Source organism: Dendrobates tinctorius, unplaced genomic scaffold (genome assembly GCF_039654945.1).
Source record: "Dendrobates tinctorius isolate UK_male_01 unplaced genomic scaffold, ASM3965494v1 ptg000051l, whole genome shotgun sequence".
Lineage (NCBI taxonomy): Eukaryota > Metazoa > Chordata > Amphibia > Anura > Dendrobatidae > Dendrobates > Dendrobates tinctorius.
The window spans coordinates 21,401,060-21,428,470 of record NW_027361719.1 but is presented as its reverse complement, the minus strand read 5'-3'; the positions used below and the strand labels follow the sequence as shown (position 1 = coordinate 21,428,470).

General features: G+C 45.5%; 1 protein-coding gene across 1 annotated transcript in view; it reads left to right on the top strand.

The window, feature by feature from the left end:
* The window catches only part of LRP1 (LDL receptor related protein 1), a 518,911-nt gene that overhangs the window by 155,757 nt on the left and 335,743 nt on the right, over nt 1-27,411 (top strand). The gene's annotated exons all lie outside the window — the stretch shown is intronic.

Genomic DNA, 27,411 nt, shown 5'->3' with positions numbered 1-27,411 from the left:
GCACCATGATGTAGGGGCAGAGACCCTGAATACAGTGATGTCACTTACTGGGCTATATTTTGCGGTTTCAATACTAGATGTGTTTTGTAAACAAGAGATCATCACTAAAGGACTAGATGCCACACGCCTCCTAGTCCAACCACACTTCAGCACTGATTAGCAGCGCTCTGGCAGATTTCTGTATATGTTATATAGGGACAATCAGTGGTGTGGATGGGGTTATACAGGGCTCAGCATTCCTTGATCTGCAGTAGAGAAAACTGGGATTCTATCGCAACTGCTGCATCCAGTAAACTAAGTCATACATCAATGGAATCAAGGTCTCTGTCCTTACCTCATGCTGCTTTCAGATTAAGATGAATACCAACACAAAAGACTGAGCAAACAAGGAGAAAACATTAGAGACATGCACTCTGAAACTAATCAACAAACCCACTTATGAAAACGAGTGCACACAAAGGTCTCTTAAAAGCTAACAATTTATTAAAAATATTAAAACAAAACAAAAAAAAGCATTTTTTTTATTACAAAAGATATACATATACCAAAGCAGAATGTTCCTAGAAGTGGCACCAGTAACAAAGTAAGAGATGTAAAGTAACACGACAGATTCCAAACAGGGCAAAGGACCCCATCAATGTAATAATCCAAGTCAAATAACAAGTGTCATGACTGGTACTAAATAATTTAGTGAAAAAATGCGTAAGGTAAGTACTTACACAGAAGATGGTATGTCAGTGAAAGGGGGTCTAGTACATGCGTTCTGGTCCACCTGCCCCATTGCACGTTTCACCCAGAGGCTTCGTCAGGGGGCGCTAATGGAGCCACACTATAGCTGATAACCCCAGTATATGGGGCCAGTTCTTACAGGTTCCGCACCCCAGAGTTGCCAAACCGGCATGAATCTAGAAGAGGCAGCGCTCCACGAACACGCCTTTCTTTTCGCCATGTTCATTAGATACAGTGTTTCATCTCCTTCCTAGTATAGAATGGTTTAATGGAAGAACTGAACTTTTGCCCCACAAATACTATAGGTCAATGCAGTCGTGATTCTTTTTAGTATCAGGTGCTGCCTCTTTTGCTTTACTTGTGAAAAAAAGACTTATCCCCCCCCCACACACACACTGCAAAAAACTATTCCGGAAAATAAGTCAGAGGATATAGCCTAGCATGCGGAAAAAATGAAACCCCAAGGCAAAAATCTGGCAGTCCCTTTATACTGTAGTTTGTGGAGTCTGGTAGGCGCTGTATGACGGATATCTTAGATTTTTCTTGTCTACTATGAACCAAATAAAAAATAAATCCGCTTTACAGATGTGTGCCCGGCCTCAGACTGTCCTTATGGTGCCCTGCGTTTCGCTTCCTGGAAGACACTTGCACTTACATGGGAAGGCCTCTTCATGGTCGTCAGCACCATTACCTGATTCCATTTGTGGTGCCGCAATCATTCTCTTTATATGTCCATAAACTGCGCCGAACGTTACATTGCAACTAATAAGCGCCATCTTGTATGAAGCACAGTAATGGCAGCATTTATTGGAGAATAGGAGCACATAGCTTGTGCTTGGAACCAGATAACCATGCAGATGTAGAGGCAAAGAGCATTTATTGGATCTTTTTTTCCCCTATTAACTTTTAATGGGTCTGTCAGTTTTTATTTTTTTCTGCATTGACTTGAATACTGCTTTAGCCCTCCTTCACACATCAGTGTTTCTGGTACATGTAGTGTTATTTTACACACGGTCACACACACATGCAATATAATCAGTGGGGCATTGCACATGCCCGTTCTTTTTTTCTGCTAGCACGGTTGGCAATACGTACCTCACATGTGCACACTGATGACACAAAGTGTGCCGTCCATGTGACAAGTGACTAAATAAAATGCAGAATAGAATTGACAGATGTTTAGGTGTTATATGTGTAAAGAGATAGATGGATATGGGGTGAATAGATGATTGATAGAAAGATGTCCATGTAATTACCCATGTAATTAGTGCCTTGCGTGTGTAGTTTACTTTACATGGATTAACCTAATAAATACATTAAAAAAATGACATGGGGGGGTCTTGCCTTCATTTTGAAAGCCAGCCAAGGTAAAGCAGACAGCTGTGAACTCACATTGTCAGGCTGGGAAGGTCCTTGGTTATTCCAAGGTAAAGCAGACAGCTGTGAACTCACATTGTCAGGCTGGGAAGGTCCGTGGTTATTGGGCCCTTCCCAGTCTAAAAATACCAGTCCGCAGCCGCCCCAGAAGTGGCGCATTACATGAGATGTTCCAAGTCTGATGCTTCGCCTTTGCTCTTCCTGATTTGCCCTTGTGCGGTGGCAATCTGGGTAATGGTAGTTTGGGATTGAAGTCAACTGTGAATTGTCCAAAAACACAGCTGACATTAAGCCCTGGACTATGTAATGGAGAGGTGACTATCAGACACCCCCATTACTAAGCCTGTATTAAAAAATAAAAACACATACAAAACTCTTTATTTAAATGAACAATTCCCATCACCAATTTATTAAAAAAAAAAAAAAAGCAAAGTCCAACGTAGTCCACAAATCGAAACCTGAAAAACATAAAAAGAGAAACAAAAACAAGCTATTGTCCCTCGTTCACCAATTTATTTGAAAAAAATGTCCCCACGCTGGTCCGATGTGATCCAGCATTCCCCGAATCGTGACCCGGCGACTGTGTATAGCGGTAACGTTACTGACACTGCTCACACTCTTGTGATGTTTTTTTCTTCAAGTTTGCATTGCCCTTGTGGGGCACGACTGCAAGAACTGTTCCAATAGTCTGTCTGGTGTGTGTGTGTGTGTGTGTGTGTGTGTGTGTGTGTGTGTGTGTGTGTGTGTGTGTGTGTGTGTGTGTGTATATATATATATATATATATATATATATATATATATATATATATATATACACACACACACATACAGTTAGGTCCATATATATTTGGACAGAGACAACATTTTTCTAATTTTGGTTCTAGAAATTACCACAATGAAGTTTAAACAAAACAATTCAGATGCAGTTGAAGTTCAGACTTTCAGCTTTCATTTGAGGGTATCCACATTAAAATTGGATGAAGGGTTTAGGAGTTTCAGCTCCTTAACATGTGCCACCCTGTTTTTAAAGGGACCAAAAGTAATTGGACAATTGACTCCAAGGCTATTTCATGAACAGGTGAGGGCAATCCCTTCGTTATATCATTCTCAATTAAGCAGATAAAAGGCCTGGAGTTGATTTGAGGTGTGGTGCTTGCATTTGGAAGGTTTTGCTGTGAAGGAAACATGCGGTCAAAGGAGCTCTCCATGCAGGTGACACAAGCCATCCTTAAGCTGCAAAAACAGAAAAAACCCATCTGAGAAATTGCTGCAACATTAGGAGTGGCAAAATCTACAGTTTGGTACATCCTGAGAAAGAAAGAAAGCACTGGTGAGCTCATCAATGCAAAAAGACCTGGGCACCCACGGAAGTCAACAGTGGTGGATGATCGCAGAATAATCTCCATGGTGAAGAGAAACCCCTTCACAACAGCCAACCAAGTGAACACCACTCTCCAGGAGGTAGGCGTATCAATATCCAAATCTACCATTAAGAGATGACTGCATGAAAGTAAATACAGAGGGTTCACTGCACGGTGCAAGCCACTCATAAGCATCAAGAATCAAAAGGCTAGACTGGACTTTGCTAAAAAAAATCTAAAAAAGCCAGCACCGGTCTGGAAGAACATTCTTTGGATAGATGAAACCAAGATCAACCTCTACCAGAATGATGGAAAGAGAAAAGTATGGCGAAGGTGTGGTAGAGCTCATGACCCAAAGCATACCACATCATCTGTAAAACATGGCGGAGGCAGTGTGATGGCTTGGGCATGCATGGCTGCCAGTGGCACTGGGTCACTAGTGTTTATTGATGATGTGATACAGGACTGAAGCAGCCGAAAGAATTCTGAGGTATTCAGAGCCATACTGTGTGCTCAGATTCAGCCAAATGCAGTCAAACTGATTGGTCGTCGTTTCATACTACAGATGGACAATGACCCAAAACATAAAGACAAAGCAACCCAGGAGTTTATTAAAGCAAAGAAGTGGAATATTCTTGAATGGCCCAGTCAGTCACCTGATCTCAACCCAATTGAGCATGCATTTCACTTGTTAAAGACTAAACTTCAGACAGAAAGGCCCACAAACAAACAGCAACAGAAAACCACTGCAGTGAATGCCTGGCAGAGCATCAAAAACGAGGAAACTGTTAGGAACGGTGGAACGCACTAAATAAAAAACGAATAAAGTGCGTTCGCCGCTCGGGGTCCACCGTGCAGTAGGTGCTAAGTGGTGGCAGAAGCAATATGGCGGTATTGTGCACAGGTTAACCGTCACCCAAGTAGAGCAATCTCTTTTAAATCACAGAGATGCCTATGAACATAAACATATACAATAGGGCTGAGCCTGTTAAAGTCACAGGGCTCAGAATAGTTACACACACGGTATAAGGTCACAGGAATAGCCAAAGATGGAGTTACTAAGTCCTTCTAGACCTAACGCCTAGCTCCCAAGTTTCCCGGATTTGGCGGGACAGTCCCGTTTTTGATTGCATGTCCCGCTGTCCCGGGCGGTAGCTTATTTTTCCCGCATTTCACTGAGCCGTCACGCCCCCCCAGACAGACTGATCGGCCACCGCAGCCCCACAGTGATGAATCCCAGCGCCGATCGCTGGGTTCTTCAGTGCGCACAGGACCTGTGATGAGGTTACAGGAGGGGAGGAGTCGGGTCACATGATCAGGGGCGTCCGATGCCCCTGATCATGTGACCCCTGACTCCTCCCCTCCTGTGAGCACAACCCTGACCCCTGAGTGCCTGCAGGACTCTCTTGTGTTGGTTGTCATGGTGCTGGATGAGATGAAGTTTGTGTGGGGTCAGGAGGGGTTTTCAGTGTGGATGTAGCAGAGCTGCGCGTGTACAAGGTGTACGGAGCAGACTCGGACATGTACGAGGTATACAGAGCAGAGTCGCACGTGTACGAAGCAGAGTCGCACGTGTATGATATAGAAGGTTTGCACGTGTACGAGGTGTGCGGAGCAGAGCCACACGTGTACGAGGTGTACGGCGCAGAGCCACATGTGTACGGGGTGTACGGAGCAGAGTCGCACGTGTACGGGGTGTACAGAGCAGAATTGCACGAGTACAAGGTGTACGGAGCAGAGCCGCGTGTGTACGAAGTGTACGGAGCAGAGTCGCATATATAAGAGGTGTACGGAGCGGAGCCATGTGTGTACAATGAGTACGGAGCAGAGCCACACATGTACGAGGTGTGCGGAGTGGAGCCGCGTGTATTCGAGGTGTACGGAGGGGAGCCGCGTGTGTAGGAGATGTATGGAGTGGAGCCGTGTTTGTACGAGGTGTACGGAACGGAGCTCTGTGTGTACAAAGTGTACAGAGCTGAGCCGTGTGTTTATAGAGCAGAACCGCGTGTGCACGAAGTGTATGGAGCAAAGCCGCATGTGTACAAGGTTTACGGAGTGAAGCCTTGTGTGTACAAGGTTTACAGAGCGTGGCCGCGTGTGTACAAGGTGTACGGAGCAGAGCCGCATGTGTACGAGGTTTACCGTGTCGAGCCGTGTGTGCGAGGTGTATGCAGCGGAACCGTGTGTGTGCGAGGCATACAAAGCGGAACCGTGTGTGTATGAGGTGTCCCGGATCCAGCAGGACAGTCCTGATTTTGATAGTCTGCCTCGGCTGGGAGCTTACTTTTCCCGCTGTGATAAAACACTCCGGGATCGCCTTTGCTGGGGTCAAAGGTCACGTGCGTTCAGCATGAAACTCAGGCGCAGAGCTGGGATTCGTGTATAACTGACCCTGGGTCAGGTTTATTAACGGTGAAAGCAATGCAAAAGGAAATAAAACATAAAACAAATCCTTGCCTGTCCGGCACTAACTAAACAATGGACAACCTAACTACCAACTGGCGGGCTTCTCCCGTCCAGCCAAACCACAGTTGCAGTGGGCACTGCTTACACTCACGTGTGTCTCTCACACAGACAGGCACTCTGTGTTCCCTGGCTGAGACACTCACACAACCACCTGGCATCCTTTTATATCCACCTCCCATTCTTCATTAGCAAGTAGGTGCGATACTGACCAGACTAGGCCACATAGGAAAGGAATCTGGGCGAGATATACCTGCCCTAATCCACTATTCCCACATGATTCTCACATATCCCCCCCTTCTGCTCAGACCACTCCGGTCGAGCAATGACACCCGCCAAACAGTGCACTCGGGACAGGGCATCTGCATTTCCCATCTGTACCCCTGGGCGGTGCTCCACCGTAAAAGTGTAGGCCTGCAGGGCAAGGAACCACCGGGTCACCCGGCTATTCCGTTCCTTGTTCAAGTGCATCCACTTGAGAGGGGCATGGTCAGTGATCAGCCTGAACTTTCGGCCCACCAGGTAATATTTGAGGGCCTCTAGAGCCCACTTAATGGCGAGGCACTCTTTTTCTACGACTGCATATCTTTGCTCGTGTTTATTCAGCTTCCTGCTGAGAGAGAGGACTGGGTGTTCCACTCCGTCCCTCACTTGTGAGAGTACGGCCCCGATACCGGTATCAGAGGCATCCGTTTGTACCACAAACTCACTGCGGAAGTCCGGAGTCACCAGTACGGGCTGAGAGCAAAGTGCCCGTTTTAGGCTATGGAAGGCTTCTTCAGCCGCTAAACTCCATTTTATCATGACGGAGTCTTTCCCTTTTGTAAGATCCGTCAGGGGGGTAGCGATGGCTGCAAAATTGGGTATGAACCGGCGATAATAACCGGCGATCCCCAGGAAGGCTTGCACCTGCTTCTTGTTGACAGGTTGTGGCCAGTCCTGAACCGCCTGAATCTTATCAACCTGGGGTTTAACAACACCCCTCCCAATTACATACCCCAAATACCGGGCTTCTTCTAGCCCGATGTGACATTTCTTGGGGTTCGCTGTTAAACCTGCCTCCCACAGGTCGTCAATCACAGCTTGTACTTTCTGGAGATGAGTCTCCCAGTCCAAGCTGTAAATGACAATGTCGTCCAAATAGGCCGAAGCGTACTGCCTATGTGGCCTCAGGACTCGATCCATCAGTCTCTGGAAGGTCGCCGGTGCTCCGTGCAGTCAAAACGGCATATACACATACTGAAATAGACCTTCTGGGGTAGCAAATGCTGTCTTTTCTCTGGCAGCCTCCATCAGAGGGATCTGCCAATACCCCTTTGTTAGGTCTAAGGTCGTAATATACCGGGCTTTTCCTAACCGATCTATTAACTCGTCGACCCGGGGCATGGGGTAGGCATCAAATTTTGAGACCGCATTCAGTTTCCTGAAGTCATTGCAGAACCGGATGGTGCCGTCCGGTTTAGGAATTAGCACAATCGGGCTGGACCAAGCACTGTGCGATTCCTCAATGACACCTAACTCTAACATTGCCTTCACTTCTCGGGAAACGGCTTCACGGCGCTCTTCCGGGATTCGGTAGGGCTTTACGTGAACTGTGACACCAGGTTCCGTTACGATGTCATGTTTTATTAGCGTAGTCAGCCCGGGTTTTTCTGAGAAAAACTTTTGGTTGAGAAGTAGAAACTGCCTGACCTCAGTCTTTTGCCGCTCCGAGAGAGTCTCTGCAACCCGTACCTCCGGTACGGTATGCGAGCAGACAGGACGGGCCAGCTCCGCTGACAAGGCAGACCGATCCTTCCAGGGCTTTATCAGATTTACATGATAAATCTGTTCAGGTTTCCGTTTACCTGCCTGGTATACTTTGTAGTTTACTTCACCAACTCTTTCCTTGATCTCAAAGGGGCCCTGCCACTTTGCCAGGAACTTACTGTCCACCGTGGGGACCAGGATTAACACCCTATCTCCGGGTGCAAACGTACGGATCTTGGCGCCCCATCATAGATTCTTTTTTGGGCTCCTTGAGCCTGTATCATGTGTTCTTTGACGATAGGCATAACAGCCGCAATACGGTCCTGCATTTGTGTGACGTGATCTATCACTGTTTTAAACGGAGTGACCTGACCCTCCCAGGTTTCTTTTGCAACGTCTAACAGTCCGCGAGGACGTCAGGCGTACAATAACTCGAAAGGCGAGAATCCCGTGGAAGACTGGGGTACTTCCCTGATGGCAAAAAGCAAATACGGAAGTAAATAGTCCCAGTTCTTCCCATCCTTGTCTATCACCTTTCTCAGCATCTGCTTCAGAGTTTTATTGAACCGTTCGACCAACCCGTCTGTTTGAGGGTGATACACGGATGTGCGTAACGGTTCGATTTGTAACAATCGGCAGAGCTCCTTCATTACCCTGGACATAAAGGGGGTCCCCTGGTCGGTGAGTATCTGTTTTGGTATACCGACCCGACTAAACACATGCACCAGTTCCTTGGCAATCGTCTTGGTGGCCGTGTTACGCAAAGGGATGGCCTCTGGGTAACGAGTGGCATAATCCAAGAGGACCAGGATATGTTGGTGTCCACGTGCAGACCGTGGAAGGGGCCCAACTAAATCCATCCCAGTCCTCTCAAACGGGACTTCAATAATAGGTAGGGGTACCAAAGGGCTACAGAACCGGGGCTTAGGTGCAGAGGCTTGGCAGTCAGGACAAGACTCACAATATACACGGATATCGTGATGCATGCCTGGCCAAACAAAACAGTGTAATATCCTTTCGGTGGTTTTCTGGACTCCCAGGTGACCTCCCATCACATGTCCGTGGGCCAGGTCCAGCACCTGCCGCCGGTAGGGTTTTGGCACGACTAATAGTTGCACCGTATCTTCCCCCTTTTTCTCTATCTGATAGAGTAAATCATTCTCCAGAAGGATATGCCAGCCTAGAGCCAGGTTCTACGGGTACCCCATTTATCACTTTTACATTTGTCCTAGCTTGAGAAAGGGTAGGATCCTTTATTTGCTCGCTTTGGAAGTCATCTTTCTGACCTTCTAAATCCGGCAAACGGGGAGGTGGACGGCTGTCAGCGTCCTCCTCTTCCCCGGTCTCCTCCGTATCACCCGCCATGACTGAAAACGGGAACTGCAGGTCATTTCCCGCAGACTCTTCCCCCGAGTCTTCCGGGGAGACCTCTTCCCGGGGTTCGGGACCCACACGCGCCCTGGAAGAAGAATCATGTACACTATTACCCAAAGGCATCAACTGATTCTCCCACAATTGCCAGAAGTGGGGAAAATCCCGGCCCAGGATAACATCATGCAATAACGCCGGGACGAGTCCCACTTTATGTTGCACAGACCCATAGGAAGTTGTAATGCATATGACCGTGGTGAGGTACGAACAGGTGTCTCCATGCACACACGTTACAGAAAATTTGTCTGATGGTCCAGTCGGGGCTGACACCAGACTGGCCTTCACCAGAGTCACCACACTTCCCGAGTCTAACAATGCCACCACATTTTTGCCATCAACAGTTAAATTACACAAGTGTTTTTCCACATCCTTTTGACCGGCATTCACACTCCCTACCCGTGCAACCATAGACATGCGGTTTTTAGAGTCTGTGACGTCGCACTGCATGGGTTCAGTAGTGACCGGACAGTTCGCAGCAATATGTCCCATCTCTTGGCAGCGGAAACACCTAACGGGCCCCTTGCTTAGACCATAGTTCGTTACTCTTGGCCTCGCAGTGCGGGCAGTCCCGTTTTCCTCCCCCACTGTCTTAGGGATTTTTCCATCTCCCCTACTCCCTGGAACAGTCTTATCGGTTCCACGTGGAGATGATGAAGAACGAGGTGGGATAGCGTCGTTTTGGAGTCCTTCCGCCACGGAGTAACGTTCAACCAGATCCACCAGTTGATCTGCCGTCGTAGGATTTCCATGGCTTACCCACTTCCTCAGGGCTGGCAGGAGAGCTCTCAGGTACTTGTCCATGACGACTCTCTGGATTATCTCTGGCGCTGTCAGCACCTCGGGTTGTAGCCACTTCTTCGTCACGTGGATCAGGTCGAACATCTGTGATCGCGGTGGTTTATCCGGCTGATAAGTCCATTGATGCACTCTCTGTGCACGGACAGCGGTCGTCACTCCCAGCCGGGCCAAGATCTCGGCTTTCAGTTTGTCAAAGTCCTGCGCGGCTTCAGGCTCTAAGTCATAATAAGCCTTTTGGGCCTCACCGGAAAGAAACGGGGCAATCAGTCCGGCCCATCGTGCCTTCGGCCATTTTTCTCTCACCGCCGTCCGTTCAAACGTGGTCAGGTATGCCTCGACGTCATCTTCGGTCGTCATTTTCTGCCAGTACCGACTCACGTGAATCACTCTCCACTCGGCTTCCAGGTTAAGCTCAAGTAAGCTTGCCAAGCGCTGCGCCACCTGCTGGAGAAGCGAACGATCGGTAACTGTCATGTCCACCAACTCCTTCAGCTGGGCCATCATCACCCGATTAGCTTCTTGCTGGACGGCGGTGGACTGTACCAGCGCTTTTACCACGTCCTCCATGCTCATGCTTGCAACGTGATGCCCGCGTTCTCCACCACAATGTGATAAAACACTCCGGGATCGCCTTTGCTGGGGTCAAAGGTCACGTGCGTTCAGCATGAAACTCAGGCGCAGAGCTGGGATTCGTGTATAACTGACCCTGGGTCAGGTTTATTAACGGTGAAAGCAATGCAAAAGGAAATAAAACATAAAACAAATCCTTGCCTGTCCGGCACTAACTAAACAATGGACAACCTAACTACCAACTGGCGGGCTTCTCCCGTCCAGCCAAACCACAGTTGCAGTGGGCACTGCTTACACTCACGTGTGTCTCTCACACAGACAGGCACTCTGTGTTCCCTGGCTGAGACACTCACACAACCACCTGGCATCCTTTTATATCCACCTCCCATTCTTCATTAGCAAGCAGGTGCGATACTGACCAGACTAGGCCACATAGGAAAGGAATCTGGGCGAGATATACCTGCCCTCATCCACTATTCCCACATGATTCTCACACCGCGGACACAGGAGTACACGGCGGAGCCCCGAAGAGAACTTTAAAATTCACACGTGACATTCCACCGGAAGCGACGTGTTAGAAGCTGACCGGAAATGAGGTAATTTCGGGAGGAGATTGTGACGGAACCATGGAGGCACTTCAGGGAATGCTTCAGATCCATCACTATGTCCTCCTCTGATAGCGTGGACAGCAGGATCACCTTGGACTCAGGGATGCCGGCCATGTGAGTGGATCATGATATGTCCTGCACCGGGAGGCTCAGGGGGGCATTACAATGGGATCCAGGCTGCTATAGTATCTTTATAGAATCTTTCTTTCTCACTCTGTTTCTTTCTTTCTCTCTAATCTTTCTTTCATCTGTTTCTTTCTTTCTCTCTGTTCTTTCTTTCCCCTCTTCCTTTCTCTTTGTTCTTTTTTTCTTTCCCCTCTTTCTTTTTCTCTCTAATTTTTCTCTCTGTTCTTTCTTTCCTCTCTTCCTTTCTCTCTGTTCTTTCTTTCCCCTCTTCCTTTATCTCTCTCTCTGTTCTTTCTTTTGTTTTGTTCTTTCTTTCTCTGTTCTTTCTTTCCCCTCTTTATTTCTCTCTCTAATCTTTCTTTCACTATGTTCTTCCGTTCTCTCTCTGTTCTTTCCTATCTTTCTCTTTCTTTCTCTCTGTTCTTTCTCTCTCTGTTCTCTTTCTTTCTCTTTCTCTGTTCTTTCTGTACCATCTTTCTTTCCCATCTCTCTCTCTCTGTTCTTTCTTTCAGTCCCCTCTTTATTTCTCTCTGTTCTTTATTTCTTTCCTCTCTCTCTCTCTTAGCCTCAGGAGAGATTTGCTGCAAGGCAATCTCCTCTGCAATCTCTTCTGCAGTGGATAAAGAGCAGGAGACTGCAGAATGTGAGGGTCTGGATTCCTGCATAGCGACCGCAGAAACCTGACTCCTAACAGAAACACAGCGTCTGGTGATGTCCATGAGTTCAAGACTTCAGGCAGTCATTGCCAACAAAGGGTTTTCAACCGAGTACTAGAAATGAACATTTTATTTACAATTATTTCATCTGTCCAATTACTTTTGGTCCCTTGAAAAACAGGGTGGCACATGTTAAGGAGCTGAAACTCCTAAATCCTTCATCCAATTTTAATGTGGATACCCTCAAATGAAAGGTGAAAGTCTGAACTTCAACTGCATCTGAATTGTTTTGTTTAAAATTCATTGTGGTAATGTCTAGGACCAAAATTAGAAGAATGTTGTCTCTGTCCAAATATATATGGACCTTACTGTATATATATAAAAAAAACAAAGAAAAAAAACCATGAAGGAACCAATTGTCAGGGAGATTTGTCGTATCTGGCGTGGTTCTGGTAAGAGCTGAAAACCAATGCATCAATGTGAATAAAGCCTAAAGGCTCCGTTACATTTAGCGATGCACCAGCGATCCCGACCACGATATGACCCGGTCAGGATCGCTGGTGCATCGCTAAATGGTCGCTAGTGAGCTGCCAAACAGGCAGATCTCACCAGCGTTGCAGCTGCGGTCGATACTTACCGTCAGACGCAGCGATGATGTCTTCTTCCGCCTGCATCTATGGCTGGCTCATCGGCGCCAGCAGGAAGCCGACGGCGATAAATGGACCAGCACTAAACACTGTTGATGAAATTACTTTTATTTCCCTTTCCAAAAAAAGACTGTATTTTTCGGACTAGAAGATGCACCAGACCATGACACACACCTATGTTTCTGAGAAGGAAAACAGAAAAAATAATTGAATAAAAAAGTGGTTAATTCTGTACTAATATTTCCCATTCTGGTATATACTGTATATGTCCCCAGTCCAGGTATACGTGGACCCCTCATCCCCATTCTGGTATGCATGGTACCCCTCACCCCTACTCTGGTATGCATGGCCCCTCTCATCCCCTACCCTGGTATGCATGGCCCCCTCATCCCTATCCTGGTATGCATGGCCCCTCTCATCCCCATCCTAGTATGCATGGCCCCTCTCATCCCTACCCTGGTATGCATGGCCCCTCTCATCCCTACCCTGGTATGCATGGCCCCTCTCATCCCCATCCTGGTATGCATGGCCCCCTCATCCCCATCCTGGTATGCATGGCCCCCTCATCCCCATCCTGGTATGCATGGCCCCTCTCATCCCCATCCTGGTATTCATGGCCACTCTCATCCCTACCCTGATATGCATGGCCCCCTCATCCCTATCCTGGTATGCATGGCCCCTCTCATCCCTATCCTGGTATGCATGGCCCCTCTCATCCCCATCCTGGTATGCATGGCCCCCTCATCCCCATCCTGGTATGCATGGCCCCTCTCATCCCTATCCTGGTATGCATGGCCCCTCTCATCCCCATCCTGGTATGCATGGCCCCCTCATCCCTATCCTGGTATGCATGGCCCCTCTCATCCCCATCCTGGTATGCATGGCCCCCTCATCCCCATCCTGGTATGCATGGCCCCCTCATCCCCATCCTGGTATGCATGGCCCCTCTCATCCCTATCCTGGTATGCATGGCCCCTCTCATCCCCATCCTGGTATGCATGGCCCCCTCATCCCCATCCTGGTATGCATGGCCCCTCTCATCCCCATCCTTGTATGCATGGCCCCCTCATCCCCATCCTGGTATGCATGGCCCCTCTCATCCCCATCCTGGTATGCATGGCCCCTCTCATCCCCATCCTGGTATGCATGGCCCCTCTCATCCCCATCCTGGTATTCATGGCCCCTCTCATCCCTATCCTGGTATGCATGGCCCCTCTCATCCCTATCCTGGTATGCATGGCCCCTCTCATCCCCATCCTGGTATGCATGGCCCCTCTCATCCCTACCCTGGTATGCATGGCCCCCTCATCCCTATCCTGGTATGCATGGCCCCTCATCCCCATCCTGGTATGCATGGCCCCTCTCATCCCCATCCTGGTATGCATGGCCCCCTCATTCCCATTCTGGTATACATGGCCCTCTCAGCCCCATCTTGGTATGCATGGCCTCCATCCCCATCCTAGCATACATGGCCCCATTAGAAAATTATTAAAAAAACCCATAAACTATGCTACTTACGGTACCTTCCCTGCGCTCCCTCTCAGTGTCCTGTTCTGATGCCAGCATCTGATTTATGCTTGTAAGCAGCGCATGACAGTGATGTCATGCGCTGCTTACACACCGAGGACAGCTGTCAGAATATTCACTGCTCTGCACGTCTGGGACTATAGGCATGTGGAAGATTGAATATTATTCTTCTTTAATAGCGGGCACAGTGTTAGCCACAGCCGCTGACTTCCTGCAACTGCTGGGCGATCACGTGTGCCCGCTACTAAAGAGAATGAATATTCACTGCTCACCACTCCCATGGGTATGGGAAGCAATGAATATTCATTCTCTTTAATAGCGGTCACACGTGATCACCCAGCCGTTGCATGAAGCTGGCAGTTGCCGCTAACAGTGTGCCTGCTGTTAAAGAGAAATTCATATTCACTGCTCCCCATGCCCATAGTTCCACCTCTCTGTGCGGGCTTCAGTGCATAGAGGTGGGAGGGATTATGGGCGTGGGGAGCAGTGAATATTAATTTCCCTTTTACAGTGGGCACAGGGTTTGGCCACAGCAACTGGCTCCTGCCTCCTGTGACCCACTCATCTGCCACAGCCACTCCCTCACCCCGCATCCACAGCAGGTACATCCGGACTACAAGATGCACCCCCTTTTTTTCTACAAATTTTTGGAGGAAAAAAGTCCGTTTTATAGTGTGAAAAATACGGTAATCTGATAATCACCTTCCAATGAAAACTACTTTCCTCAAGAATAAGCCCTTCTACAGATAATTAAATGGAAACAAACTTATAGTTCTTGGAATACTTCCATAAAATAAAATCCTAAATATTTCTTGGTCGTGACAGGCCAAAACAGGCTGGTTCTTCAGGCTTTTGGTGTCTGCCACCTGTTCATTGCCAATGTCCTGGTCCCAAATTATTTGTCTCTGGTGAATAGGGAACCTGAATAGGAATCAGCCCAGAAGCTTCCAGTGTTGCCATGCTATTTGGGATTCTTACCTATGGACTGTGTTTCCGGTTCTTATTGTTGTGCTGTGATGTCATTAACATTTTTAGGCTATGTTTTTGCTGCTTTTTATATATATATATATATATATATATATATATATATATATATATATATATATATATATATATATATATATATCCTAAAGTTTAAACCATAATGTCTTGGTGTTCTCACCTGAGAATGGCAGCTGGAATTAGTACAGCTTAATTAAAATAGTGATATGTATAAAGTAAACCTTGGCCGACCAAGGGGTGAAATTGGTCCGCCCTTGACTTGATCATTTATTGTTCAAAGTAAACAGTGTCCTACATATCTAATGCTGTGCACAATTTGTAATTGTGCATTTTTTCATGAACTTTTGCTCACAGTAGGCACTGTTTTTTCAAACATAACATTTTTTTCCACTAAATAATTTGATCAAATAGTTTTTTTTTTTCTAAAATGGTTTTATGGTTTCACATACTGTATGTCTTGCATTGGTTACCTAAAGGGGGTTTTACACTTAGCGATATCGCTAGCAATATCGCTAAAACGTCACTGGTTTTGTGACGTTATAGCGATATTGCTAGTGATATCGCTATGTGTGATACTTACCAGCGACCGGCTCCCCCACTGCTCATCGCTGATCGTGCGAGAATGTCCGGCTCCATTTCTCGTCGTCTGCTTCCTGCTGAGACTTCCTGCTGTGACGTCCAGCGACGCGTGGAGGCGGGCGGGAGGACGCAGGATCGCTGTGTGTGAATGGTAAGTATCGTGCGCTGCGTCGCTGCTGCATCGCTGTGAGATCTTTCTGTATGAAAGCTCACTAGCGATCATTTAGCGATGCACCAGCGATCCTGACCGGGTCGGATCGCTGGTTGGATCGCTGGTGCATCGCTAAATGTAAAAGGGCCTTAACACTTTGCATTTTTTATGCTTGTGTGATGGAAGCAAAACTGAACTTTGAGATCCTGAAAAACACAGCAAAAAAAGTTGCAAAACCTGCTTTTGTGTAAGCAGCAGCTTACTGCCAAGAGAACCGATTTTGCCTGCAGAAAAAAAGCACAGCATGTGAACATAGCCTTATAGGATCATCTTTTAAAGGGAATGTGTCATCTAAGAATGACTTGCTGTTTTAATCAAGTTTTAATATTAAACATTTTTTTTTTAAATTCTGATCATCTAGAGCAGTGTTTCCCAAACTCTGGTCATCACGGCCCCCAACAGATTGTGTTTTCAGGATTTTCTTAGAATTATAATCAAGGCTTCAGAAACTATGCAATACTATCACCTGTGCAATATTGAGAAAATCCTGAAAACATGATCTCTTGGGGGCCATGAGAGCTGGAGTTTGGGAAACATCGATCTAGAGTATATTTAAAAAAAAATGTAAATGATGCAGTTTTCACACTGACTACTAAGCCTAATATTAGACTGACCTTTTCTGTTCTGTAATTATATCATTGTCATCACATACAACATTACAATGAAAGGCATCACCTACAGTTTATATTTCTGACGAACAGCAATCCCCATGACCACAATAAATAAAAAGAGAATTCAAATAATATTTTTGATGCACTCCTGCTACGTAAACTGTAGACAGCATGATGTAGGAGCTGAGACAGTGAATTCAGCGATTTGCCATTTATTAGGCTGGGTGCTGCTGTTTACTTACAATGAAGGTTTTATCACCAGGAAATTATCACCACCGGACTAGGTTTCACGCAAGCACTGATCTGACCACGACCCCTACTCTGATAAGCAGCTCACTGTCAATAGACTATGTACATAGAGATAAAACCTGCAAAAAAACAAAATAGGCAAAAACCCTGCTGTAACTAAATAAGTAAAAGCAAAAGTGCATCTAAATAATAGAGTTTTTAGTAACACTGTTTTTGAACAAAAGTAGCATGAAAGCCATCCCACCACGACATGTCGTGGTGGCATGGCTTGCATGCTACTTTTGATCAAAAACAGTGTTACTAAAAACTCTATTATTTAGATGCACTTTTGCTTTTACTTAGTTATAGCAGGGTTTTTACCTATTTTGTTTTTTGCAGGTTTTATGTTTTATGGCTGATGTCAACATGCATTTATATGCTGCATGTGTATCAACTCAAACCAAGCTCAATTTTTGTTTTTTCTATGTACATAGAGAGCCTGTTGTGGGCAGGAGCAGCTTTTCAGCTCTGCTTCATGCTGCAACTAAAAAGTGTGATTGTGTCACAACTGCTGCACACAGTAAACTAAGTGATACATCACTGGAATCGGGGTCTCTTTGCCTACATTATGCTGCTTTCAGATGAGGTAGAAAAAGCATGCTGACAGATTTCCTTTTACAGTGGTGACACTTGAGTGGTGGAAATGTGAGTGATTGCTGTGTCATAGCCGCGTGGCTTTGTGGATAGTCATAATCTGATCACGGCCTGTTTTTTAGCATCAGTTGTGATGGGGAAAAAAATCTTTACCTTGTAATGAATCTGATAAAGTCTTGCTAAGAATTCTGCAGGGACCCACGTCTACTTCCGTCATCAGAAGTAGAAATGTAAAATGGTAATATAGGGCCTGGGGAACCACTTTACTGCACGTGAGGGAAGTTTTTTTTCTTAAATTTTTAATGAAATGTATGATCTGAATGATATGACTTGTATGTAGTCTGACTCTGGTCGGCATTGGAGCTAGATATCTCTCCACGGCCTGTGGGCAGACTTCTAGAGCACCATAAGAAGATCCTTTGTTCCCACTACCTTGTTTTCTCTGCGGATTTTGTGGTTTTGGACGGCACCTCGTCTTTGTTACGGCAGGTTGTTCTGCGTCTTGTTTGGCACTAGGTCCACATGTTTGAGAGCAGGAAGAGTTGGCATAAAGCTGCTATTAGGGAGTGATTAATGATGTGGGTACGGTAGAAAGGGCATCAATCTTCCCGATCACATCCTCGGCCGCTGTATGGGATCCTTATCAGCTCCCAGCACCACTTCATAGATTAGGCAAGACTGCGGACGCTCATAACAGACCGTTATTCTGCCTGATGGGTAAGAAGATGCCTCATCAACGGCGACTTATCTTCTTACCTGTAACTAAGCAAGGTTTTACCAGACTGATGGGATCTTTGCTCAGTTGACTGAAGATCCCATAAAAAGTAGGCAGCGAGATTAGCCAGTCTGGAATTTTTTTGGCCTCCTTGATGTTTTGTTGCTCCAGGAGGTAAGCAGCGCCAGAAGTGACTGGCATCAGTGTCTTCTCAGCCCTGATCTATATAACCTATACACATGGGCTGTCTGACATGTTTGTATCGAGGAGAGAGGACTGCTCGGACCCCATAGATCACAAGAACTGAGTGGTAGTGACCATGCTCGACCACTTTGTTCGCGGTCTAAGGCTATGTGCCCACGTAGCGATTCTGAAGCAGAATAATCCTGAGCAGAATCGCACACCCTGCTCCCGGGAAAATGCATGCGTTTTTTACGCGCTTTTGTAAGCGTTTGTCAAGCGTTTTTGCATGCCTTTTCCTAAGCGTTTTTGCCCATATAATTGATGGTATGTGGAATCGCATGCGATTCCGTAAAATTAATGAACATGCTGCGTTTTTAATCACTAAGCGTTTCCGCAGCGGTTAAAAACGCACCATTGGCACAACATGTGCGTTTTTCATTAAAAGTCAATTGGATGCTTTTCTTAAGTGTTTCTACAGCAGAATCGCTTGTCAAAAAGCGCTGCAGAGACGCTTAAAAAACGCTACGTGGGCACACAGCCTTTGGCCTCATTCAGACATCCGTTTGTCTCCACGTATGAGGAAAGTGGACCGATTATTTTGCTCACGGTGCGGTCTGAATGTCATCGATTTTTCTTATATGTGAAGAAAAAGAAAAAAATTTCCAACTTCTCGTATGTAACAGTCTGGAAAATCAGACTGCACTCGGATGTCATCCCAGTGCGCTCCGATTTCATCACAGTCCCATAGATTTGCATTGCTGATTTTAATCTGACCTTCGGATCCAAATTGGACGTGTCTCGATGATTTTATGTGCACTGCTCGATCTGTGAAGAATCACGGACATGTGAATGGCCCCATAGACTATCATAGGTATGAGAGAGAGCGATCTGTAGAAACACGGATCACATTTGTATTCGAAAAACAGACGTCTGAGTGAAGGCTAAGGGAGTGGTGGTCACAGTGCAGTACAACTCCATTCATACTTCCAGACTTCCAATGTGGGGGTCCCAATGGTTGGACTCCCACCAATAATTCATTTGCCACCCATTCCGTGAATACTTAATAAACGTCCGTCTTTTTCTGCCGGAGACCTTGTCTGTCTTATGTCGTTGTGGGGCTTTCTGCTGCCTTAGCACGAGATGATTATATTATCAATAGTGGACTGCAGTGAATTAATATCTGTGCGCCCTGAGATCCAATGACCTGCCTGCGCCTATTACAGGCTCTGAATTTTCCGCACCCCTTGCGATTACCAGTTATTTCGATTTTAATTGCTACGGGTCACTGCCAAGCGCTCTTCCTGCACAAGATCAGGCTTTCCTCTTTATGGTGGAGTGAGCATGGAGGAAGCGAAATCAAAGAATTGCAAATAATTCCTGGCCATGCGCTCTCATCAGGATTCATCAGGGCTCTCCTGGTAAATTGATTTGACACAGTACAAGTGTGAGAGGCACTCAGCTGCTGGGTCGGCCACAATGGGCACTTTGTGTTCTCTGAGAACATCCTCCTTTTCTCCTCTTTAATGATGTCCCATAGAGCTGGAGATAGTGCTCCTAATTCCCCAGCACTCTACCCTTTCACTTACAAGGTAAGCATTTGTTTCATCCATTATTTCAAATGTAAAACTCAGAACATGGAGAATTCGATGTTCTGTACAAAATCCACAGGGCGCTCCCCCGCTCCGCATAGTCTCCAACATTTGAACATCATGTCTCTGGACGCTCGGCTGCCAGGCTGGTGCATGGCCGTACAGTTTAGGGCGGCCATGATTAGCTCTGCTTCCCATCAAGGACATTCAGTGAACATATATCTAATTTATGCATATTCACTAAGGACTAGGACATTTTGCTGCAGGTTTTTCATGTAAAATACTGTCCCTTATAGGGCAATTTTAGAAACCATTTTACCAGCCACCAACTAAAAACTTGTGCATTAACAAACGGGATCAACTGTCTTTTTTTTTACCACGTTTAAAGGTAATCTGTAACCATGTTTCTGCTAACCTATAGCAGATCTCTGAATGCTGAGCTCTGCATAACCCCGCCCCACCACTGATTGGCAGTTTTCGGTGTACGCTGTGCATAGGCAGAAAACTGCCAATGAGTGGTGGGGGCAGGGTTATACAGAAGGAACCTGTCACTAGAAAAAAAAGCTATTAAGTGGTTATTGTCGTTATTAACCTGCCACGGCTGTAATTGGTGCATTGGGGCTGTCAGTCAGGCCCGGGGCATGGTTGCAATCGCTGCTACAGTATGTATACTTAGAGCGGTGATTGAACCTTTGCTTTCCCTGCCCCCATGACTGAAACCTAAAACACTGCCGGAGAGAAAAAAATTCATTTTTCCCCCGCAGCATTCAGCTAAAGAGCAGGCGCCGCACTGGTTAGTAACACTATTAACCTGCAGAATAACCCCATATCTTCTGGTTCATAGCTATTTTTCTGATGACACGTTCCCTTTACTATGGAGCACTATCTGTCCGCAGGGTTACTAGTCCTCTAGTGATAATCTTTTGTTGATGAAACAGTGATTTTATCAAAACTACAGCAAGCAGCCCATCAAGTGACACATCACTAGAATTAAAGTCTTTGTTTCTATATTATGGTGGTCTCAGATTATGTAGCAAAAGCCTGGTGACAGATTTCTTTTAACAAGATCCCCGTGTCATAGAAAGGTAGGTGTATTATAGAGATGAGCGAATATTTCAATATTCGGTTCGGCTCACGATCGCCACCGAATTTGCAGTATTAGCCGATTTAATCGTCGATTAAATCGCCGAATATAGGTAAACATGCACAGCACAAAAGCCGGTGTTTCCCAAGCTGTGTGACAGGGTGGGAAACACCGGCGTAGCGCTTCTGATCCATGGTGAAACCATCCGCGCCGGTCAGAAGATGGCGTGGGCGTTCAGCTCTGATCGGAGGTAAAAAGTTTACCTCAGGTCACTGGTGTCAGCTGATGGGACTATAAGGCCGGGGTCACACTAGAGAGGAATACGGACGAGTGAGAGGTGTTAAAAGCACGCATTACACACGGACAAATGATTCTCGATGGGGTAGCTCCCAACAGCCGTATATTTCTTATCTGTATTCTACGGTCCGTGCCAATCGCAGGATGCTGCGATTGCCAGCGTACTACGCCCGTAGTACGCCAATGCAAGTCTATGGGTGCGCTAAAAATACGCATTACACACGGACCAGATGTGTGACTTGCGAGAAATACGCACCCGGTGTCTTTTAGAAAAACCGGCAATTCAGTGCGCTATACAGTAAACTCACACTGGCAGGTTTTATAACACAAACGAAAGAATAGATATAGACATATATATATATATATATCCAGTGGGGAAAAAAAGTATTTAGTCAGTCAGCAAAGTGCAAGTTCCACCACTTAAAAAGATGAGAGGCGTCTGTAATTTACATCATAGGTAGACCTCAACTATGGGAGACAAACGGAGAAAAAAAAATCCAGAAAATCACATTGTCTGTTTTTTTTTTCATTTTATTTGCATATTATGGTGGAAAATAAGTATTTGGTCAGAAACAAAATTTCATCTCAATACTTTGTGATATATCCTTTGTTGGCAATGACAGAGGTCAAACGTTTTCTGTAAGTCTTCACAAGGTTGCTACACACTGTTGTTGGTATGTTGGCCCATTCCTCCATGCAGATCTCCTCTAGAGCAGTGATGTTTTTGGCTTTTCGCTTTGCAACACGGACTTTCAACGCCCTCCAAAGGTTTTCTATAGGGTTGAGATCTGGAGACTGGCTAGGCCACTCCAGGACCTTGAAATGCTTCTTACGAAGCCACTCCTTCGTTGCCCTGGCGGTGTGCTTTTGAACATTGTCATGTTGAAAGACCCAGCCACGTTTCATCTTCAATGCCCTTGCTGATGGAAGGAGGTTTGCACACAAAATCTCACGATACATGGCCCCATTCATTCTTTCATGTACCCGGATCAGTCGTCCTGGCCCCTTTGCAGAGAAACAGCCCCAAAGCATGATGTTTCCACCACCATGCTTTACAGTAGGTATGGTGTTTGATGGATGCAACTCAGTATTCTTTTTCCTCCAAACACGACAAGTTGTGTTTCTACCAAACAGTTCCAGTTTGGTTTCATCAGACCATAGGACATTCTCCCAAAACTCCTCTGGATCATCCAAATGCTCTCTAGCAAACTTCAGACGGGCCCGGACATGTACAGGCTTAAGCAGTGGGACACGTCTGGCACTGCAGGATCTGAGTCCATGGTGGCGTAGTGTGTTACTTATGGTAGGCCTTGTTACATTGGTCCCAGCTCTCTGCAGTTCATTCACTAGGTCCCCCCCGCGTGGTTCTGGGATTTTTGCTCACCGTTCTTGTGATCATTCTGACCCCACGGGGTGGGATTTTGCGTGGAGCACCAGATCGAGGGAGATTATCAGTGGTCTTGTATGTCTTCCATTTTCTAATTATTGCTCCCACAGTTGATTTCTTCACTCCAAGCTGGTTGGCTATTGCAGATTCCGTCTTCCCAGCCTGGTGCAGGGCTACAATTTTGTTTCTGGTGTCCTTTGACAGCTCTTTGGTCTTCACCATAGTGGAGTTTGGAGTCAGACTGTTTGAGGGTGTGCACAGGTGTCTTTTTATACTGATAACAAGTTTAAACAGGTGCCATTACTACAGGTAATGAGTGGAGGAAAGAGGAGACTCTTAAAGAAGAAGTTACAGGTCTGTGAGAGCCAGAAATCTTGATTGCTTGTTTCTGACCAAATACTTATTTTCCACCATAATATGCAAATAAAATGAAAAAAAAACAGACAATGTGATTTTCTGGATTTTTTTTCTCAGTTTGTCTCCCATAGTTGAGGTCTACCTATGATGTAAATTACAGACGCCTCTCATCTTTTTAAGTGGTGGAACTTGCACTATTGCTGACTGACTAAATACTTTTTTTCCCCACTGTATATATATATGTATTCTATGTGTCTATATCTGTTCTTTCATTTGTGTTATAAAACCTGTCATAGGGCTCCATTATATGTCCATTTTGCAAGCCGACGAGAAAATCTCAGCATACGGATTACATACGGATGCTTACATGCGCAAAATATGCGACCACACCTTGCTTACGGATGACATACGGAGCACTATTTAGGGGTCATTCATCCGTATTACGCCTGTAAACTATGGGCCGTATTTTGCGTCGGTTAGTGTGACCCCGGCCTAATAGTGAGAGCAGGAGCGGATGATGGGAGTATTCATCATCAGCTCCTGCGCTGCAAATAAATAATTTAAAAAAAACCCTGCGTGGGTTCCCCTGTGTTTTTGATAACCAGCCAAGCAAAACTCACAGCTGGGGGCTGCAACCCTCAGCTATCAGTTTCATCAGGGTTGGCTATCAAGAATAGAGGGGTCCCCACACCGTATTTTTAATAATTTAAATAAATAATTTAAATAATGGCGTGGGGTCCCCCTATTTTTGACAACCAGCCTTGCTAAAGCAGACAGCTGGGGGCTGGTATTTTCAGGCTAGAAAGGGGCCATGCATTTTGCCCCCCATCCTAAAAATAGCAGCCCGTAGCTGCCCAGAAAAGGCACATCTATTATCTCTTCCCACTTGCCCTGTAGCGGTGGCAAGTCGGGTTCATATTTGTGGGGTTGATTTCACCTTTGTATTGTCAGGTGACATGAAGCCCCGAGGTTAGTAATAGAGAGGCGTCAATAAGACACCCCCATTACTTACCCCATAGTCACATTGTATAAAAACACACACACCAAGAATAAAATCCTTTAATTGAAAAAATGACACAGACTCCTTTAATAATCTTAATTAAACCATACTTACGACCTCGCCTAATTCAACCAAAGCCCTCATTCTCCTGTAATAAAACTAAAATAAAAAAACAAGAATATACCATATCTGTCTGTCGTTCTCTCTCATGCCGTAATCCATGTCTGGGGGAGAAATAGTTTTCAAACTGCATGGTGCCAAGATGCGACTGTCCAGGCTGAGAACCACTGGTGACTGAACTGCTGAAATTCACCGCAGTGAAATTCTCAAGGTGAACTTGCCTCTGCACTGTGCAACTTTCTCATGGTGCTAGCGGAGATCTCACCGAGGTCACTGCAGTTCAGCCTGGCTGGGAACGGAGCCTCAGTGACATCCTCGCTTGTCACTCAGGCTGCAGTCACAGCAGTTCAGGTTCAGTCAGCAGTGGTTCTCAGCCTGGATGGTCGCATCTTGTCACAGTACAGGTTGAAAGCTATTTCTCTCCCAGATATGGATTACGGCGTGGGACAGAACGACAGACAGTTATGGTATATTGATGTTTTATTATTATTGGTTTGTTACAGGAGAACGAGGGCTTCGGTGGAATTAGGCGAGGTTGTAAGTATGGTTTAATTAACATTATTAGGCCTCTTTCACACTTCAGTTTTTTACAATCAGTCACAATCCGCCAGGTTTTGAAAAAAACGGATCCTCAATTTTTTTTTTGAGGATCCGTTTTTTTCCCCCATTGACTTGCATTATTGGCGGATTGTGACGGATTGCTGTCCGTTGCATCCGTTTTTTTTGAGGATCCGCCAAAAGTTTCTGTCCGTCACCATCCTCAAAGATTTCAAAACGGAGCTTGCAACGTTTTTTTCTCTGGCGGATCCTCCAGACACTCATTTAACCCGAAATTATTTCTAGGTGCCGGACAAAAATAAAAAATCTCTCTCTCTCTCTCTCTCTCTCTCTCTCTCTCTCCCCAGCGTTTCCTTTCAATTTCCTCATTTTCAGGATCCGTCTAAAAACGGATCCTGTGCCATCTGTTCACATCAGTTGAGAACGGATCCGCTTCTCTGACTTTTTGGCTGATTTGAACTGATGCAAAAAAACTGAAGTGTGAAAGAGGCCTTAAAGGAATCTGTGTCTTTCAATTAAAGGACTTTTTTCTGGGTGTCTGTGTTTTCTTACAATGTGACTATGGGGTTAGTAATGGGGGCGTCTTATTGACTCCTCTCCATTACTAACATCGGGGCTTGATGTCAGCTGACAATACAAAGGTGAATTCAATCTCCACAAGGATCACCCCACTTGCCACCGCTACAGGGCAAGTGGGAAGAGCGAGGCTAAGTGCCAGAATTGGCGCATCTTAGAAATGCGCTTTTTCTGGAGGCGGCTGAGAGCTGATATTTTTAGCCTGGGGGGTCTACAGTATCCATGACTCCTTCTTTGGCTTTTAATATCAGTCAGCAGCTGTCTGCATAGCCTTTGCTGGTTGTTAATTATAGGGGCACCCTACGTCATTTTTTTCAGGGTCTTGCATTTTAATAGCCAGTAAAGGCTAAGTATACAGTTGTGAGCTGATATTAATAGCCTGGGAAACTCCATGGGTATTACCCCCTTCTCAGGCTATAAACATCTGCCCCCAGCCGTCGGCTTTCCCTCTGCTGGTTACGAAAATTACGCGGGAGCCACGCCATTTTTTTCAGAAAAATAATTTTTATTAAATACATGTACAGTAAACTGCACACACACTATACCAATTGTATTTGTCACTGACATCTATATATCTACCTATTCCATTTGTATTTACTGTATGTAATCCATCTGTTCTATCCTGTCGGGTCCTGCTGTGATTTTACAGTACGTGGCTGCTATCTATCTATGTAATGTATATATACATATTTATGTGTGTGTGTCACTGACATCTATATATCTTTATGTATTCTATGTGTATATATCTATTCTATTCTAACCTGTCACGCTGTGATTTTACTGAACGCGGCACAGGAATTACCGGCTTTTATTCGATGTTTTAGTGAATGTTACTGATGTGTTCCGATTTTAAGAAAAATGCTTTGTGTTGCCAAACACGAAACATATTCGCGCTTCTCTAGTGTATTATTAATTTCAGTTATATTTGCAGTTTCAGATCTTGCAGGGTTAAAGCATGGTGTGCTCCTTTTTTTCCCATAAGCTATGCATTCTTGTTCATAGAGTCTTCCATGCAGCTCATTTTCATCTGAATAAGGGCTGGTGCAGACGGCCGTAAAATTCTCTCATCCGAGAGAATCGGGCCGATTATGCCAATGACACTCGTCACTCTAATAGGAGATTGATCAGTGTGAGCATAATGTAGTTTTTCTCCTATGAGGATAAGATGGAGAAAACTGTTTGTCCATCTTCTTAATTGTGAGTGCATGAATATCGGACTGCACTTAGATGCCATCTGAGTGCAGTCTGATGGTTTCCACGCACTCATTGACTTACGTGGCTGAATGCGATCCAAATATTGGCTCAAACTCTGGTCTGAGTGCGATTCGATATTTTGTTTTATCGCACTTGAACTGACTATACGTCTGCACCTGTCTTAAGGGGCGGCTGTAATACCAGACACATTTGATGGATAAGGGTGGTTCTGTTTCTGGGGTAAAAAAAACCTAGACCATTCTTTTCTAATCCTGAATCTCTGCTGTGTTAAGACTTTGTCATGGGAGGGAGGCATGTCCTTGGGTAATGGAAGAGGGATTTCACTCATAATTAACATACAAAAGGGTCAGCAGATTTTACAATACATATAGCATACAATATCAAGTACATCTCTTAGACCTGTTGATGCTGGTGTTCTTACTTACCCCGAAATGATATCAATAAAAATGTCATCTCAGGTTGCAAAAAATAAGCCCTCTCCCAGCCCCAGATCGTAAAAAATGGAGAAGCTGCTGGTGTTGGAAAATGGCGACATAAGCACATATTTTTTTTCTTACAAATCTAGGAATTTTTTTCCACTACTAAAATATAAAAAAGGATCCTATACAGTTTGATATCTGCCTACTTCTATTGACCTGGACAATTATATTGCCTGGTCCGTTTTTTAGCATTTAGTGAACATGATAAATAAAAAAATAAAAAACAAACAATTGTGGCATTGAACTTTTTTTGCAATTTCACCACACTTGGAATTTTTTCCCCTGTTTTTCAGTACACAATATGGTAAAATCAATGGGGTCATTCAAAAGTACAACTCATTCTGCAAAAATTAAACCCTTACACGGCCATATCGGCCCCTCGCTCCTTTCCTCTCCTATGTATAGCACTCACGCTCTTTTCACTTTGTTAAGTTGCACAGATCCAGTCAGTCCCACCATTCAACATAAGAGACGCTCTCACAAATCACTTAATCATCTGCTCACTCTTTCTATCCTCCTTCTCC